Below are 14073 nucleotides of genomic sequence, written 5' to 3'. Positions count from 1 at the left end.
GATGATCATGGACACCTTGGGGTGGAAAAGACCACCAGCCTCATAGCAGATCGGTTCTATTGGCCAAAGATGGAAGCTGACATTGAACAATACTGTAAATCTTGTAAGCGGTGTATCCTAAGGAAAACCTTACCTTCTCGGTCCGCCCCCCTTGTCAACATAACCAGTGATGGCCCCCTGGATTTAGTGTGTATCGACTTCCTTTCCATTGAGCCTGATGAAGGAAACGTCAGCAACGTTCTAGTGGTCACTGATCATTTCACAAGATATGTTCAAGCTTACACCACTAGAGATCAGAAGGCAACCACTGTGGCTAAAACCTTGTGGGAGAAATTCTTTGTGCATTATGGGCTGCCAGCACATTCTGACCAAGGGAGAGATTTTGAGAGTTGGCTAATTAAGGAGTTGTGTGAGGTTTGTGGGATCAAGAAGTCCAGGACCACACCATTTCATCCGCAAGGAGACCCTCAGCCTGAAAGATTCAACCGTACCCTTCTTAACATGCTGGGCACTTTGGATTCAAAACAGAATGGAAGGTGGAGTCGACACATAAGTCAATTAGTTCATGCCTACAACTGCACCAAAAATGAGTCAACAGGGTACTCGCCCTACTTCCTTATGTTTGGAAGGGAAGCCAGACTACCTGTGGATATTAGTTTTGGAGTGTCCCCTGGCAATTCATCTGGGAAGAACTACCTGAAGTATGTGTCACAGCTGAAGGAACAATTAAAGGAGGCCTACAAGTTGGCTGATGAGGCCTCTGGTCGATCCGGGAGGCGAAACAAAATGTACTACGACCGCAGAGTCCGGGACCAAGTCCTGAAACCTGGAGATAGGGTCCTCATCCGTCAGTTGGGCCTCCATGGAAAACACAAGCTTTCTGATCGATGGCGTTCAGAACCTTATGTGGTGGTAGAGAAGTTGCATGGCATCCCAGTCTACAGAGTGAAGCCTGAGAAAGGCGGGGGGGGTGTTAAGACCTATCATCGTCAGCATTTGCTACCTATAGGACAGAATGTCCGATTCCAGTCGCCACAACGCACTGAAGCCCATGCAACCACCCGATCTCACCGAAGGAGTCTTCGGCCGCCGCAAGCGACCCATCCTGTGGTCCCTCCTGAAGGTAGTGAGAGGGATTCCAGTGATGAATGTGGACCATGCTTCAGATGGACGAGTGACCCAGGCTCTGTAATTCCAGATCATACAGACCAACCAGCTGAAGAAGTGTCCCAAGACGAGTGTGGTCCGGCACCAAACCTATGTTGCGATCAGTCGGGGGAGAGTTTAGAAAATGCAGAGCTACCAAGTGAAGAGGTTGCTGTCATAGAGCCTGAAAGTCAAGAGCTAGGGGGTCGATGAGGGGGTCCCTGTCTCTACCGTGCACACTCGTCCAAAACGGGACATTAGACCCCCCATGATGCTGACATATGACCATATGGGGCAAGTCACAGAGGTTCCTAGAGTAGTACACCCCTATTCCAACTATGCGTGGCCCTATTTTCCCCCTACAGCTATGTGGCCTGTTAGTGATTTGGGTGTAACTAGTTGTGGTGTTAGTCAGGATGCTTTAACACAAAATTTCCTTCCAGGTGGTGAGTCTTCATTTTGTGCTTGGGAGCCTACAGCGACTCACCGGGGGGAGAGTGTGACACCTGCTTTGGGATCGATCTATAGTGTTCCACCCACATTCACCTCTACAGATGCTGCTTCTTTGGTTGAACTGGAGAATACTACAATTCCCAAGGTGCCTTGCAAATCTGGGGGAGGAGGAAACAGGACGGAGGGGTGGAAGGAAGCTGAGTCATCTTGGAGGCGGGAAGCTGCAACTCTGGGTGAGGAGAGACTGTCTAAGAAAGTGACAGAAGGCACCATTAGTAGGAGCTGCGGCCTTCCAGGTTTACCACACCGAAGAAGGATTTTGCCTGCTGTACCAACTCTCTCCCAGACATTGAATCCAGACGCCCCAGTGTGGAATAGTCTGAGAGAACAGACCTGCTGCAGACAGAAGTGGGTAGGACATTGCTGTGACTTGTAGTTCTACAGTTTGAGAAGTGTGCTGGAACAAATTACAAGGCCTTGCTAGAGAGGACTTTTGACTGCACTACCTGGGAGTTTGTATAGGACCAGCCCTGGGGAAATACTGCCTTCATTACTTTAAGTGCACCAACGTACTGCAAGCGCGCCAACGTGCTGCAAGCGCGCCGACATCCGCGGCAACTGGGGCCCCAATTTGGGACTGTGTCAATTGTGAGGCTGCAGCTGTTAGTTGGTAGATTGTAAGTAGTCAGCAGAGTGTGTGGTGTAGGTTAAAGAGGAAGCATTACCCCTAACCTTCAGGTCTATTACAAAGAGCCCCTCCTGCATTTTTGTAGAATACTGCATAACAATACCTGTCGTTTCATTGTTATTTGCTTTTTTCCCTGCAATTACCATTGTCATCCTCCTGCAAATAAACCTGTTAAGATTTCTAACCTCAGTTATTGTGAGTGTGTACGGAGCGTGGGTAGGGGTTTCCCGAGTCGACCCCTAGCAGAAGACAAAGACCCTTCTGCATTCCACTAGAGCTCCTAGCAAGATTCGGGTGGAGGCACTGCGTCATATCAAGGTGAGAACTACCGAACACCCTGCCCCAGCGGCAAATTAAAGGGGTGTTACACTAGTAAATTGACAGACATGGAGTAAACTCAACTAGTGGCGATCTCCTGTGCCCAGCGCGATCTCCATGACGTACCCATACATCATAGGTCAGGATTCACTTCCCAACTATGATGTATAGGTATGTCATAGCTCGTGAAGGGGTTAATGGCTGTGTGTTAAGTTATTTAAAGGGCACACTAAATTTACACTGTTATTCAAGCTGAACACTGACTACTTTAAATTGTATTAAACTGTCATATCTTCAGGGTTGTCGCATGAAAAAATATTATACAATTTTTACAAAAATGGGAGAGGTGTACTCATTTTTGTGATATACAAATATACACTGCTCAAAAAATAACGGGAACACTAAAATACCACATCCTAGCTTTCAAAGAATGAAATATTCCAATTACAAATCTTTATTCATTACATACAGTAGTGGAATGAGTTTAGAACAATCTAATATATAAAGCTCAGTGTATGTATGTGTGTGTGTATGTCCGCTAAAGGAATCCGCACCGTCACATTTACAATCACGAAATTTTGCACAGACACTCCATGTGACCCAGGGAACGTCATAGACTATGTTTGGGCGGGAAAATGTAACCCCGTGCTTTCCAGTTAGGCTACAAAAATTCTACAGCCATTAAACTGAATGGAGCTGGGAGCTGCAGGCTATACATAGCAAGTGTCAGTGGTTGCTATAGGAACAAAATAAACTGTTAGTATAAGATAGGATAGACAGATAGAGAAAGACAGAAAAGGACAGACAGACAGAGAGACAGCCGGGCAAAGAGACAGACTGAGCAAAGAGACAGCCATGCAAAGAGACAGACTGAGCAAAGAGACAGCCGGGCAAAGAGACAGCCGGGCAAAGAGAGACAGCCCTAGAAAGAGGCAGCCGGGCAAAGAGACAGCCGGGCAAAGAGACAGCCGGGCAAAGAGACAGCCGGGCAAAGAGACAGCCGGGCAAAGAGACGGATGCCCAAAGAGACAGACGGGCAAATAGACAGACCTAGAAAGAGGCAGCCGGGCAAAGAGACAGCCAGGCAAAGAGACAGCCGGGCAAAGAGACAGCCGGGCAAAGAGACAGATGCCCAAACAGACAGACGGGCAAATAGACAGACCTAGAAAGAGACAGACCTGGAAAGAGACAGACCTGGAAAGAGACAGCCCGGGAAAGAGACAGCCCGGGAAAGAGACAGCCCGGCAAAGAGACAGCCCGGGAAAGAGACAGCCTGGCAAAGAGACAGCCCGGCAAAGAGACAGCCCAGCAAAGAGACAGCCGGGCAAAGAGACAGCCAGGCAAAGAGACAGACCTGGCAAGGAGTCAGCCGGGCAAAGAGACAGACGCCGAAAAGACAGCCGGGCAAAGAGACAGCCGGGAAAGGAGACAGATGCACAAAGAGACAGACCTAGAAAGAGACAGCCCTGGAAAGAGACAGCACGGGCAAAGAGACAGCCCGGGCAAAGAGACAGCCGGGCAAAGAGACAGCCGGGCAAAGAGACAGACCTGGCAAAGAGACAGCCGGGCAAAGAGACAGACGCCGAAAAGACAGCCGGGCAAAGAGACAGCCGGGAAAGGAGACAGATGCACAAAGAGACAGACCTAGAAAGAGACAGCCCTGGAAAGAGACAGCCCTGGAAAGAGACAGCCCTGGAAAGAGACAGCCCAGGCAAAGAGACAGCCGAGCAAAGAGACAGCCGGGCAAAGAGAGACAGCCCTAGAAAGAGGCAGCCGGGCAAAGAGACAGCCGGGCAAAGAGACAGCCAGGCAAAGAGACAGATGCCCAAAGAGACAGACGGGCAAATAGACAGACCTAGAAAGAGACAGACCTGGAAAGAGACAGACCTGGAAAGAGACAGCCCAGGAAAGAGATAGCACAGGAAAGAGATAGCCCGGCAAAGAGACAGCCCGGCAAAGAGACAGCCCAGCAAAGAGACAAACGCCGAAAAGACAGCCGGGAAAAAAGACAGATGCCCAAAGAGACAGACCTAGAAAGAGACAGCCCTGGAAAGCGACAGCCCAGGCAAAGAGACAGCCCAGGCAAAGAGACAGCCCGGACAAAGAGACAGCCCAGGCAAAGAGACAGCCGGGCAAAGAGACAGCCGGGCAAAGAGACAGTCAGGCAAAGAGACAGCCAGGCAAAGAGACAGACAGATACAGAGATTGAGACAGACTGATGAAAACACAGAGAGATAGAAACAGACAGACAAGGAAAGAGACAGACAGACAGCGACACACAGACAGAGACTGGGAGAGAGACAGAGAGACAGTTACTATCCCGGGTAACGCCCGGGTACTACAGCTAGTCTAATATATAAAGCTGAGTGTATGTACAGTATGTGTGTATGTGTGTTTGTATGTGTGTGTGTGTGTGTGTATGTCCGCTAAAGACAAGAAAATTTAACTCCGCGCTTTACAGTTAAGGGTGCTTTACACGCTGCGACATCACTAACAATATATCGTCGGGGTCACGTCGTTAGTGACGCACATCCGGCGCCGTTAGCGACATCGCAGCGTGTGACGCCAAGGAGCGATGATCAACGATCGCAAAAACGTCAAAAATCATTGATCATTGATTAGAGATGAGCGACGTTCGAGGTTCGAGGTTCGCCAATTTCATGTTCGAGTGATTTTGGGGGATGCACGAGATCGAACTCGAACTCGAGCTTTTTGCTAAAAGCTCGACAGCTCGAGTTACGATCGAGAACGGTTTGATCAGCATAAACGTGGCTTTTCACAGTAAGGCTATGTGCACATGTTGCTATCTGCATGCGTCCTGTGTCCCCAGCACAATCCCTCTCCCTTTCCTACTCACCGATCACGTGCGTCTCGCTCCACATCTGTCACAAATCTGCGGCGTCTTTTCCTCTTTAGAAAATGTCTGCGGCTTCATTAGTCAATTAGTTATTCTGTGCTTTCCCCGCCCACCAGCGCTTATGCTTGGTTGCAGTCAGAAACGTCCCAAAGCTGAGTGACAGCTGTCTCATTGCAACCATTCACAGCCACCGGCGGGCGGGTCTATATCGTGCAGCAGGGAAAGAGACAGACAGACAGACAGACAGAGACTGGGAGAGAGACAGAGAGACAGTTACTATCCCGGGCAAGGCCCGGAGTACTACAGCTAGTCTAATATAAAGCTGTTTGTATGTATGTGTATATGTCCGCTAAAGGAATCTGCACTGTCACATTTACAAATTATGACACGCCCACGGGGTTGGGTGCTACTCGTCGCCGGGCCGTGGTGCTTCTGCTGCTGGGATGCCGCGGTGGCCTCACCCTGTTCCGTGACCCCGGGTGTCAATAGAAGGCTTTTGAGGACGGGTATGATGGGAGTTGTAGTTGTTGATGCCACCCGTGGTGTGTGGCCAGGATTAGACTCCACTGCGGGATCGCTTCTCTCTTCTAGGGTGGATGACTACGCAGCTCAGTTTGTACAGCTCTCCGCAGGCAGAACTATGCCCCAGGGAGGATTAGTCTCTGTCAATGCAGGGGCGCGATGCTGGAAGTGCCGACAGGAAAAAGGGACGACTCAGCTGTTCAAGGTCTTTACTTAGTAGAAGCACACTGCCCTTTGTGCACTGAGCTATGCTTTGATGGGCTTCAGCCGATCCCGGATACTTCGAAGGTCGAGGCCGGTGCCGGAGTCTGTGAGTTCTCCTTCCTTGCGCTCTACCAAGCAAGTCCCTGTAACATATAGCTAAACAACTACTCTGGTCCTGGGTTGTTGCTCCCATCCCGACTGGCAGGCAGCGCGAGTCCCTTGTTGGGCCTGACCGTGGTCCCGGCTCCTGGCTCTAACTGCTACTGTGCCCTGGGCACTTAGGTGGGCTTGGAAACTTGCAATCTCCTCGCCCAGTGAATTCTGGTGAGGAAACTTGAAGTGTTCACCACCCTAGGGCTCCGTACCCTGTCTGCGCTGGTCCTGAGGGGGCACTCAAGCTCTCCCCTCAGCGACCTTGTAGCTCCTCTGTCTCACTTCCTTCCTGTCTGCTCTGTGCAGACCGACTGCTCAGTGTGGTATTGATCTTTCTTCCCAAAGTGGAGACCCCGCCCCCGGGTTGTCTGCACTAGTGGACCGGGAATTCCATATTGAGTGATGGCTGTCCCCTGCGGCCACCCCAGCTCAATCCCAGTGGGAGAGGCCCCCTTCACTGAGTGTCATGTGTGTTGTGGGTGTTACCGACAACGACCTCCTCCATATCCGTGATGAATACTGCACTTTAAGTGAGGTGCAGTACCCTGTGGCACCTGAAGCCGCAGGGGTGTCACAATTACAATTCACAAAATTTTGCACAGACACCAGATTTGATTCAAGGAACGTCATAGACTATGTTTTGAGGGGAAAATTTAACCCCGTTATTTACAGTTATCCACCAACAAACCTGCTTACATTAAAGTCAATGGAGCTGGGAGCTACAGGTCATTAATAGGAGCTGTGTTTGGTTGCTATAGGACACCAAGGACATTCTTAGTATAAGAAGCTTACGTGTGAGGTAATATTATGTTGGCGGAGAGATGGATAGAGATAAATAGACAGACAAACAGAGACCGACAGAGAGACAGACAGAAAGAGGCAGACAGGGAAAGAGACAGAAAGAGAGAGACAGAAGCAGACAGTGAAAGAGACAGAGACAAACAGACAGAGACAGATAGGGAAAGAGGCAGACAGGGAAATAGACAGTCAGGGAAAGAGACAGACAGGGAAACAGACAGACAGGGAAAGAGACAGACAGGGACAGACAGATACACAGAGACAGACACACATAGGCAGGCTCACAGACAGAGACAAACAGGGAAAGAGACAGACACACAGAGACAGAGAGGGAAAGAGACAGACAGAGACAGACATACAAAGAGATAGAGAGAGACACATACAGAGAGACAGAGAGAGAAAGAGACAGACAAAGACAGCCATGGAAAGAGGCTGACCAACAGAGACAGACAGACAAAGAGATTTACAGACAGACAGAGAAATAGAGAAAGAGACAGACAGCGAGAGACAGAGGCTGGGAGAGAGGCACAGTGGGAAAGAGACAGAGAGACAGTTACTATCTCGGCCAACACCAGGTACTACAGGTAGTAAAACATAAAAATGGTACCATTAGGGTACTATATACATCTCTGAAATTCGTGATTCAGGTGAGATCCCCGACGGATCCATCCATACTCCATTGCACATATTAGTAAATGGACAGACATGGAATAAACTCACCCACCGGCGATCTCCTGTGTCCAGCATGATCTCCATGACGTACCCATACGTCATGAGTCAGGATCCCCTTCCCAACTATGTTGTATCTGTATGTCATAGCTTGTGAAGGGGTTAATGGCTGTGTGTTAAGTTATTTAAAGGGCATACTAAAGTTAAACTGTTACACAAGCTGAACAATGACTAGTATAAATTGTATCAAACTGTTATACAGTCATATGAAAAAGTTTGGGCACCCCTATTAATGTTAAACTTTTTTCTTTATAACAATTTGGGTTTTTGCAACAGCTATTTCAGTTTCATATATCTAATACCTGATGGACTGAGTAATATTTCTGGATTGAAATGAGGTTTAATGTACTAACAGAAAATGTGCAATCCGCATTTAAACAAAATTTAACCGGTGCAAAAGTATGGGCACCTCAACATAAAAGTGACATTAACATTTTGTAGATCCTCCTTTTGCAAAAGTCACAGCCTCTAGTGGCTTCCTGTAGCTTTTAATGAGTTCCTGGATCCTGGATGAAGGTATATTTGACCATTCCTGTTTACAAAACAATTCCAGTTTAGTTCAGTTTGATGGTCGCCGAGCATGGACAGCACGCTTCAAATCATCCCAGATTTTCAATGATATTCAGGTCTGGGGACTGGGATGGCTATTCCAGAACATTGTAATTGTTCCTCTGCATGAATGCCTGAGTAGATTTGGAGCGGTGTTTTGGATCATTGTCTTGCTGAAATATCCATCCCCTGCGTAACTTCAACTTCGTCACTGATTCTTGCACATTATTGTCAAGAATCTGCTGATACTGAGTTGAAACCATGCGACACTCAACTTTAACAAGATTCCCAGTGCCGGCATTGGCCACACAGCCCCAAAGCATGATGTGCTCCACCAAATTTTACTGTGGGTAGCGAGTGCTTTTCTTGGAATGCCGTGTTTTTTTGCCTCCATGCATAACGCCTTTTTGTATGACCAAACAACTCAATCTTTGTTTCATCAGTCCACAGGACCTTCTTCCAAAATGTAACTGGCTTGTCCAAATGTGCTTTTGCATACCTCAGGTGACTCTGTTTGTGGCGTGCTTGCAGAAACGGCTTCTTTCGCATCACTCTCCCATACAGCTTCTCCTTGTGCACTGTGCGCTGTATTGTTGACCGATGCACATTGACAACATCTGCAGCAAGATGATGCTGCAGGTCTTTGGAGGTGGTCTGTGGATTGTCCTTGACTGTTCTCACCATTCTTATTCTCTGCCTTTCTGATATTTTTGTTGGCCTGCCACTTCTGGGCTTAACAAGAACTGTACCTGTGTTCTTCCATTTCCTTACTATGTTCCTCACAGTGGAAAATGACAGTCTCTGAGACAACTTTTTGTATCCTTCCCCTGAACAACTATGTTGAATAATCTTAGATTTCAGATCATTTGAGAGTTGTTTTGAGGAGTCCATGATGCCACTCTTCATAGGAGATTCAAATAGGAGAACAACTTGCAAGTGGCCAGCTTAAATACCTTTTCTCATGATTGGATACACTTGCCTATGAAGTTCAAAGCTCAATGAGGTTAAAAAAATAATTTAGTGCTTTAGTAAGTCAGTAAAAAGTAGTTAGGAGTGTTCAAATCAAGAAATTGAAATTAATAAGGGTGCCCATACTTTTGCACCGGTCAAATTTTGTTAAAATGCAGATTGCACATTTTCTGTTAGTACAATAAACCTCATTTCAATCCAGAAATATTACTCAGTCCATCAGTTATTAGATATATGAAACTTAAATAGCTGTTGCAAAAACCCAAATTGTTATAAAGTAAAAAGGTTAGCATTAATAGGGGTGCACAAACTTTTTCATATGACTGTATCTTCAGTGTTGTCGCATGAAAAATTATTATACAATTTTTACAAAAATGTGAGGGGTGTACTCATTTTTGTGATATATAAATATACACTGCTCAAAAAAATAACGGGAACACTAAAATATCACATCCTAGCTGTCAAAGAATGAAATATTCCAGTTGTAAATCTTTACTCATTGTTCCACTCATTCCACTGTATAATCTAATATAAAGCTTAGTGTATGTGTGTATGTCCGCTAAAGGAATCTGCACTGTCGCATTTATAAATTACAATTAGAGATGAGCCATCCCCCTGGTGTTCGAGTTCGGTTCGGTTCGTCAAACGGGGGCCCCGTTCGACGAACGTTCGACGAACCGTTTGACAAACCACTTGAACCCCATTGAAAACAAAGGAAGGCGTACACAAACATATAAAAACACATTATACATGTACACATACAGTTAATAAACATAGCCATAACACTTACAGGTCCCCGCGATGTGTACTGCACTTGGTCTCCCGCCGCTTTTCCTTCCGTTAATCGCTGCGCCCTCCCGGTAACCAGCACTGACGATAGGACCTATTGTGACGTCAAAATAGCATGTGACCAGTCACGTGTCTATTATCTCAGTGGCTACAGACTGGTCACATGGCTAGACGTCATTGCTAGGTCCTGTCAGTGCATCTCTCCAGTACGTGGTGATCGTTCAAGCATGTCCGTGTACTGGCGAAATGCTCTGGCACATGGTCGACTCCCCGTTCCTGCATGTGTGCGCTCTTTACAGAGTCAGTCCACATGCAGGGACTAGCTGTCACAGCTGGTAAATAGCGGCACCGGGAACCATGTGATTGGAGCACCGTTGCTATGGTAACCCGCCTGTCAGCGGTGATGTCACCGCTTACAGCACGCAGCTTCTGCTCACTCACTGAGTGATTAGACTGCACGGGAGCAGCAGCGTTCTTCCTCCCATGCTGTGCTGTCTGATGTAGCAGAGCTGCATGGGTTGAAGGAGAAAGAAGACAGAAGACCAGGATCGTGGAGGGGTGACAGGGAGTAATAAACATGGAGTCTCTAAGTGTGTCTGTGTATTTATTTCTATTAAAGTATTTTTTCTCTGTGTGGTGTCTTTTTTTTTAACCCTTTATTGGAGATTCTTAATGGCCGGGTCAAACTTCCCTGACATTATGAATCTCTGGCTTAATACTAGCTAGTAAAACAAAGCTAGTATTAACTCATTATTACCCACCAAGCTACCTGGCTTCAGGGCTGCTGGAAGAGTTTGATACAGTGCCAGATGATGGTGCTTCTATGAAAGCGCCATTTTCTGGGGTGGCTGCGGACTGCAATTCGCAGAAGAGGGGCCCAGAAAGCTCAGGCCAACCTGTGCTGCGGATTCCAATCCCCAGCTGCCTAGTTGTACCTGGCTGGATACAAAAATGGGGCGAAGCCCACGTCGGTTTTTTTTTTAATTATTTCATGAAATTCTTGAAATAATTAAAAAAAGGGCTTCCCTATATGTTTTGTTCCTAGATGGGTACAAATAGGCAGCTGGGGGTTGGGGGCAGCTGTACCTGCCTGCTGTACCTGGCTAGCATACAAAAATATGGCAAAGCTCACATCATTTTTTTTTTTTTTCGCTTTTTGGAAAAAAAAAAAAAATGCTTGCCTGGATATTCCATTGCCAGTGAAGGTAACACCAAGCAGTGGGGGTTATCAGCCAGTAGCTGCTTGGATTAGCCTTATCTAGCAATACAAAAAATGCAGCGGGAGCCCATATATTTTCTTTTAATTATTTATTTAAATAACTAAAAAAAATGGGCTTCCCTGTATTTTGATTGCCTGACATCACAGTACTGTAAAAATAAATCTTTAAAAAAAATGACGTAGCACTCCGCGGTATTTTTGATTCTCAGCGCAGATAAAGCAGACAGCTACGGGTTTCCACCCCCATCTGCCTGGGTTACCTTGGCTGGCAATCAAAATACAGGGAAGCCCTTTAATTTTTTTTTTAATTTAAAAAAATAGTTTTAAAAAAAAAAACGTGGGGTCCCCCCACTTTTGATAGCCAGCTAGGGTAAAGCAGAAGGCTGTATCCTGAAAACCACAGCTGGCAGCTTTACCGTGGTTGGTGATCCAATGTGGAGGTCACCCCAGGCTTTTTTTTTAGAATTATTTTATAAATAATAATAATTCCAAAAAAAAAGTAGGGTCCCCCCCAAATTGGATCACCAGCCAGGGTAAAGTGGACAGCTGTGGTCTGGTATTCTCAGGGTGGAAAGTTAAATAGTTATTGGCCCTTCAAAGCCTAAAAATAGCAGGCCGCAGGCGCCCCAGAAGTGGCATCCACTAGATGTGCCTGGTGCTTCACCCCAGCTCATCCCGTGCCCTGGTGCAGTGGCAAACGGGGTAATAAATGGGGTTGATACTAGCTGTAAGGTCACCTGACATCAAGCCCAGAAGTTTGTGATGTCATGGCATCTATCAGATACCCTACATCACAAACTGTCAGTACTAACAAAAAAAATACAATAAAAATGTATTTGAAAAAAACACTCCCCAAAACATTCCCTCTTTCACCAATTTATTGTAAGGAAAAAAAAATAAGGGGGTCCCACGACAACTTTGGACCATCTAGAATTTGGGGGGACACGCTCAGGGAACATATATCTCATTTTCTAGCAGTGCAGACCCTCCATGTGAGGAGTGTGGGTGCAATGAATCTGCACCCACTCTCCCCAGGTCCACAGCAGCAGAGTCCATGTCGTAACTGTTGCTACCAAAGCTGCAATGCCCTGCTCATGAGGTAAGGGCATGCCTAATTAGAAGAACTATTCTACATTTCCAAATATTGGTATTTGCTGATATTATTGCTATTCCACCTACTACATATTGGGGATAGGATCGTGGAGATGGAATACCCCTTTAAGTCCAGTTATCCAGCTGAATGAATACTAAACAACAGAGCTTGCTATATAGACATGTTTTCTTGTGGCGTATAATGGACTCTCATGTTTGGTAGTAGTTCAGCAGGGCAACTATAAAATCAAATACCTCCAATTGGAAATGTAGTATAGCTCTCCTGATCAACTATGTTCCTTACCTCATGAGCAGGGCATTGCAGTAGTTTACAGATGCATGGTTACTGCCACTCCCTGTGTCTGAACACAGGAAGCTGGGCTGACAGCCACTCTGTGCATGCGGCACTGTCTATTGTGAAGGAGGGGGCCGCGGAGGATCAACGCTGCACAGGTACCGTGGGACACCGGGGAACAATGGTGGTGTTATAGGGGGTGACCTGGCAGGGCCTGGGGAGGAGTTTTCTGTCGCATGTGTCATGGCACATGTGACAGAAATCAGAGGAGTAGGGTGAATGCGGCCAGCACGCTGCTGTGCGCGCGGCCATCTTGGATTTCCGGGAGGGGGTCAGGAGGGGGGGTGCACTTTGGCAACACCGGGGGACCGGGGAGGAGATTTATCTCCCATCTGACATGTTTGTTCATGCCAGATGGGAGATAAATAATTTTTTACCAGCGCTGTCATTTACTGTAACGTGATCATCGGTATAAGGTGTATACCGGTGATGACGTGAGCGGGGACAGGAAAAACCGTCCTGAATCATGATCTCCAGGGTCTCAGCTATCCCCTGAAACCCTGGAGGTTTTCTGACGCTGGGGGGCGCTATTCACTTATTTCTGCCTGCTGTTTATAAACGGCAGATCAGAATAAGGCTACATTCACACGACCGATCCGTTTTTGTGGTAAACAAAAAACTGTCCGTTTTTTTCATGGATGCATCCGTGTGGCATCCGATTCCGTTCCGTATATGGTCCGCATGTTTTCCGTTTGTCATCCGTGTACCTTACATTTTTTTTGCGTACTGCAAAAACACTGAAGGAGCGAAAATACATAAATTTACCCAGGATCCATAGCTTCAACCTACATGAGGCAGTCACATGTTCACTCCAGTGCCATTTTCTACTGCATTTCACAGCGTAGAGCTCTCTGTTGGTTTTCCTGTGCTTGTACACTTCAGATCAGTCTTTTCTGTCATTATAATGGCAGAAAGACACATAATGTCCCACTCTCCTGCATTTTGTCATTTTGCACCCTTTGGTGCCTTTCTTGTGGCACTAAGGGGTGCTTAGCCTTGTATTTAGCCAAAAAAAAATTTAAAAAAAAATTGACGTGGGGTTCCCCCTATTTTTGATAGCCAGCTAGGGTAAAGCAGACGGCTGCAGCCTGCAGACCAGAGCTGGCAGCTTCACCTTGGCTGGTAATCCAAAACTGAGGGCACCCCACGCTGTTATTTTAAATTAAATAAATAATTAAAAAGAAAAAGAAACACGTAGGGGTCCCCCCAAAATTGGACCACCAGCCAAGGTA

The sequence above is a fragment of the Anomaloglossus baeobatrachus genome, chromosome 4, assembly GCF_048569485.1.
Source record: "Anomaloglossus baeobatrachus isolate aAnoBae1 chromosome 4, aAnoBae1.hap1, whole genome shotgun sequence".
Lineage (NCBI taxonomy): Eukaryota > Metazoa > Chordata > Amphibia > Anura > Aromobatidae > Anomaloglossus > Anomaloglossus baeobatrachus.
The sequence above is the reverse complement of the archived record's forward strand: the minus strand, read 5'-3'. Positions refer to the sequence as shown.